The sequence below is a fragment of the Cetorhinus maximus genome, chromosome 3 (assembly GCF_964194155.1).
Source record: "Cetorhinus maximus chromosome 3, sCetMax3.hap1.1, whole genome shotgun sequence".
NCBI lineage: Eukaryota > Metazoa > Chordata > Chondrichthyes > Lamniformes > Cetorhinidae > Cetorhinus > Cetorhinus maximus.
This window is the reverse complement of record NC_135881.1, coordinates 136601859-136607858: the sequence shown is the minus strand read 5'-3', so window position 1 is coordinate 136607858 and position 6000 is coordinate 136601859.

Here is a 6000-nt window from a genome sequence, read left to right as displayed (position 1 = left end):
TTTCCGTGCCCACTGGATTCGGGCATGTTCGATAGCATGAGCGGACAATCTGGCGAGAAAGCCAAAAAATTGGCTTCACAACATTGCGAAACCAGGTTGTAATCATCTGCTCTGCCCATTGATGGCGGGCTGCGCTCCCCGCCATTGGACATTGGGAACCTCATTGTAATACATCAGCATATCATTACAAGGCCAGCCTGCCGGACTAATCCCCCCCACTCCTCCCACTGGATCGTCTGCCCAGGTCAGCAGGAAAACACTCCGGTGTAGAACACGTCTTGATAAGTGCGACGTGCAGCAGTCGGGACTTACCCACCAGGGCCTTGCTCACATCACGGACGTCCGAGGAGCAGAAGATGCTGGAGACCAACAGCAACAACATACTGGAGGAACATCCCTGACATGCTGGGTGGATTCTCATGGGCTTGGCTCTGCTGCGAAGCAGCTCACAGAAGTTGGCTAGTCACTGTTGATGGTCACAACAGATGATGGTTGAAGTGGTGGGAGAGGAAGGTCTAGGATTGCCTGGGAGAGGAAGAGCTATCGGGGGGTTGGGGGGGGTGAGGTTGGGAAGGGTGAATGACGGTGTCGGAGGGTGTGAGGTTGAGAGGGTGGGGAATGAAGGTGTCGGGGGTGAGGTTGGGAGGGTGGGGAATGAAGGTGTCTGGGGGTGTGAGGTTGAGAGGGTGGGGAATGAAGGCTTCGGGGGGAGGTAAGGTTGGGAGGGGGGAATGAAGATGTCGGCAGGGTGAGGTTGGGAAGGGGGAATGAAGATATCAGAAGCTAAGGTTGGGAGGGCGTGAATGAAGGTGTTGGGGCGTTTGATGTTGGGAGGAGGGGAATGAAGATTGTGGGGGGTGTTAGGAGTGAGGGGAGGGAGTACAGCGGGAGGAGGGGATAATGGGGGAGAAGACAGCAACTGAGGAGGTAGGTATAAGGTGGGGATGGAAGGTGTAAGGGAAGGAGTACGGGGTTGGGGGGAAGGAGGGCGGAAGGAGGGCGGGGGGAGTCTGGGAGGAGAAAGGAGTGTGGAAAGCAGAGGGGGTAAAGGTGGAGGAAGAAGTAAGAGTGGAGAAAAGAGTCGGAAAGGAGGAAGGAGTAAAGTTGGAGGAAGAGGTGAGGCTGGAGGAAGGAGTCATGAGGAGGGAAGGACTAAGGATGGCAGAAGAAGTAAGGGTGGAGGAAGGAATCAGGAAGGAGGTGGGACTAAGAGGGTGCGGAGGTCCGGGGTTGGGGGTTGGGAGGACTTAGTGGGGGAAGGGGCTCTGTGGGGGGAAGGGGTGCAAAGGGGAGAAGGGGTGTGAAGGGTGGGAAGGGGTCCAGAGGGGCGAAGCGGTCCAGAGGGGCGATGGAATCCAGAGGGGGGATGGTGTCCAGAGGGGGGAAGGTGTCTGGAGGGGGGAAGGCGTCCGAGGGGGGGATGTGCAGGTGAACGTGCAAGGAAGGGGTTTGATAGGTCCATGTCTGCCTCCTAGGGAGCGAACTGAGGGTTGGCATAGTATGAAGTAATGGTGAGAATGACCGAGGGCGGAGTGAAGCGGTATGGTGGGAGGGTGAGGGTTCAACGATAGTGATAGAAGGGATGGCGAGGGTTGTTGGTGGGGACTCAGAGGCAAACACAGACCCTGGGGGTGGGAAGGAGGTCAATGTGGATGGGGATGGATTTTCAGGGAGGAAGGGAATGCACGTTCACCTGGACATCCCCGAAGCAAAAGGGTTGTGGCTGGTAGGTCATGGAGGGGAGGTGCAAGGTGATGCCAGTGGTGGGGGGGGTGGTCAACTGTGATGGGAGAAAGGAAATGGGTGATTGGGGAAGGGGAATAGATGGGGGAGCACACAAAAGACTGAATCCAGACCATGCTGTCCAAATCAAAAGTGAAACAACAGTCGTGGTGGATCAGGTGCCGCATGGGAGTGGGTGGGCGGAGATGCAGGTCAGCTCAGATGGACAACTGAAAGTGAGCCCCAGCAGGCAACATTGAAAATGCTCAGGACATTGAGGTGAATGTAATATGTGAAAGATCCGCGTGTGTGTGAGAGTGCTTGCATGAGGTTCCAAAAGGCCCTGTCACACATACACTTCTCCCTCCAGAATCACTCGTTGGCCAGCTTCTTCCTCTGTGGGACAGAGGACAAGGTTGAAGGGGTCACAGTCAAAGAAGACTCGGAGGGAGAAGGCAGTCTCTGATATTCCTGAGTTGATGACCTGGGGGTGTCCAGCTGCCGCTCCTCCTCCCTTCGGGTACCCGAGGGCCCTGGCCTGACTCATTGAGGAGAAGGAGCACCTGGAGGGATGTTGAGGTGCCCCGTTTCTCTCTTGCATTGCCACTGCAGGAACTCACCCATGGTTCCCGCGATGGAGTGCAGGTCTGCACATATCTCTGCGCTCTGCTGGACCAGGGCCTCCATGGCGTCCACCATTCTCACATGGACACCTCCGTACACACACATGGGGCACCACTTCAGAGAGCAGTCGGACGCACTCCTCCAACTCGTGTGTCACTCTGTTGAGGGCTTTCAACAGCTCTGTGTGATGTTCCCCTACCTTCTGCTGACTCTTCAGGATGAGTTGGAAGGCCAAATCCAGAGGCTCATCATCTGACTCAGACCTCACAGATGTCTCCTCCCAGTAGTCTGAGTGCCAGGGAGCTCGGCTGAACCTGCCTCCTCACGCTGTGGATATGTGTCCGTGCAGTGACCACTAGATTGTGAACCTGTGCCTGCTCTAGATCTAGGTACCAGTGTGTGCGCTGGTGGAGGGTATGGGCAAGCGCTGTGTTGGGTCTTCCAGGCTGCTTATTTCCACCTCTTCACTAGAGGAGGTGTCCTCTTGGCTGCAGATGAGGACCTGGATGGAGCTGAAGGACTGGCTGGCTAAGGGTGTCAGTCCTTTGGTAGAGCGCCCTATGAACCAAAGTAGAGATAATAGTGCATGTCAGCAGAGTCAAAAGCAGGAGAGAGAGCACTCACAGTTGCATTGAGAGAGGGATGATCTGGTGCAAAACCCTCAGGTGGGTATTCGCCTCCTCACTGTCGCTGCAGGCACGGTCCACATCCTCACCAGTCAGTGCGATGGCACACTCCTCAAAGTGAGCGAGGGGCCTTATGACCCCCGGTCCGGGACCTCTACCTGCTGATGTGAGCAGGCTTCTCCTGCATGAAAACAGATGGAGAGAGTGTGAGCAGGACATATGGCACATTGTTTTACCTGCCCGCTACCACACTTTGTGCAAATCTGAGACGATTCCATCCTAGGATAGAGACTTCCAAAGATTCACAACCCTTTTGAGTGAAGAAATTTCTCCTAATTTCAGTATCAAATAACATATCTCTTATTCCAAGACTGACCCTGTGTTCTAGATTTCCCAGCCAGAGAAACATTTTCTCAGCATCTATCCTGCCAACCCCTTTAAGAATTTTATGTTTCAATTATATCACCTCATTCTTCTAAATTAAAGGGAATATAGGCCTGGTCTACTCAATTACCGGTTTGGACAATCTCATCTCAGGAACCAGGCTAGTGAACCTTCATTGCACTCCCTATAGAGTAGAATGATGTTCCTTAGAAGAAGAAACCAAAATTGCTCACAGTATTCCAGGTATGGCCTCACCAATTCCAGGAATAATTGTAGTGAGACTTTTTCCACTGTTATACTCTAATCCATATATAACAATGGAATAGGTTTAGCATTTCCATGAACCCCACTTATTATCATCTGTTCCTGCAATACTCCCTCTGAACAACAAATGTCACTGTCCCATAATGTTAAGGATTGACCAGATCCTGTGTCTCTTGAAATTTTAGCAACTTTACCTACTCCACCCTGTACACATGGAAAGACTTCCCCTTCACATACAAAATCTTTAAACATTTCTGCAATCAGCTCCTCAGAACTTCCTTGGGTAAATTGTGAACACATTCCCACTTCTCTACCTTTCACTGATTCTTCCTGTTTTACCTTTACACAAACCACTGGTTTTTCTTGTGCCTAAACCTCAGACCCACAGCACTTTTACTTACATCCCAATAACCCCAACAGATTTTCCCTGTAATTTGCAACACACTGACTTTGTGTGCCCAAATTTATTACAATGAAAACACCTCAATTTCCGAGTGTCACTTCTATCCTCAGCACCTTTCTATTCTGAGAAAAAAATTTCTGGGAATTTCCACCTATTCCTTCTCCTCCCTGATTACCCACCTTCCTTTCACCTTCCCACTTTCTATCCTTCTCTGATTTAAAAGGGTGATGAAGAAAAAGTTTAGGTCTATGAATTAACTCATAATCATCAGCTATCTCCGCTGCTTGACTTAACATTTTAACCCTGTGTTCCTTCACATGAATTCTCAGTACTGAAGGAATTGAATCTTTAAATTCTTCCAAAAGAATTACTTCTCTAAGAGCTGCATTTGTCACCTCTATCTTTAATGCCCGTATCCACCGGTCAAAACTATTTTGTTTTACTATCTTAAGCACAATATAAGTTTGCCCAGGCTGTTTTCTCAAATTGCTAAATTTCTGCCTCAGGAACCAACTCATATGTACTCAAAATAGCCTTTTTTTTAACCACATTGTAGTCCACTGACATTTCTTCTGACAGTGAAGCATAAACCTCATGTGCTCTACCCTCCAACCTAGATTGTAACAACAATGTTCTGTTTTCCTGTGGCCATTTCATCTGTTTAGCTATCTTTTCAAATGAAATAAAGAATGCCTCCACATCTCATTCCTCAAACTTCGGAAGAGCTTGTACAAATTTAAACATCTCCCTACTAGGCTTTAAGTTAAGGGATTTCTCATCATCAGAACTTTCCTCAGCAGCTGAAGTCTTCTTTTTAAAAATCCAGCCTTTTAAGCCGGTGCTCTCTATCTCTATCCTTCATTCTCTCTTCCTTTCCTAGCTTCACCATTTCAAATTCCCATTCCTGTCTTTTTTCTTTCTCTTGCCTTTCTGCCAGTCCCCTTTGGAATGCCCTTTCTCTTTCCTTTTCTTTCTCGGCCCCTTCTTTTTCTGCTGCCTCTAGATCCATTTTTTTCTTTTCCAATTCTTTTTCCTTTTCTTTTGCCTCCAATTCAAGTTTTCTCAGTTCCTTTGCTTGTTCAAATTCAAACCTCTTTATTTCTAACTGAAGTCTCACTACCTTCAGCTGTGACTCACTAGTGGCAGGTATCACTTCCAACTTTAAAGGCTGTGCTATCATTTCAACTATGTTTGCTTTCTTTGCCCCTGTAGGTAACTTCAACTGCAACTTATCCACCAACACTGTTAACTTACCCTTAGATGTGTTTTGTAACCCAATCAGAATTATATCTTCAAAAATGTTTTAGCCATGGATGCAGCCATTTTTGCAGCCTCACCACTTTAAAAATACCTCACACCAACTCCTGAATTCAAAGCGCTTCTCATACTTGTAACCTTAAGATTCACCAACTTCAAACTAATCAAGGAATTTCAAATATATCCCACAAACAACCCCTAATTTGTTGATGATGTGTGTCAGGCGGATCAAATCCATGAGGGAAACTTGATCACGTGGTCACAGCCGTTTTGCAATTTGTATTTTATTTCAAGATGCGTGCCCTGAATTCAGTAGTAATAAGACTACCATGACTTCAGAGGTTTTAGAAAACTAAATTAAACATTTATTAACAAAAGTAAAGATTTCAAGCATATACATAGGTCTACAAATTATTACTATGATAACTCCTTAAACCCTTAATTAATCTGGCTCTCAGTTACATCTCCATTAAGGCAACAGTAAAAACAAATAGATTTAAACAGACCCAGGCAAAGCAACACGGTACCCTGGACCGTGAGTTTCAAAGTGAGTTTTCGTAGCTCCGGTTCCTGTAGACAGCGGTTTGATGCACAGAGGCTGGAGGCTTTTCACACTTGTGTTAGATCTTAAAATGTCTTTCCCTCTGACATATAGGGCAGAATTTTGTCGTCAGTGAACAGGGGGCAGGGCCTGCTTGCCGACACGTAAAATGATGCGGG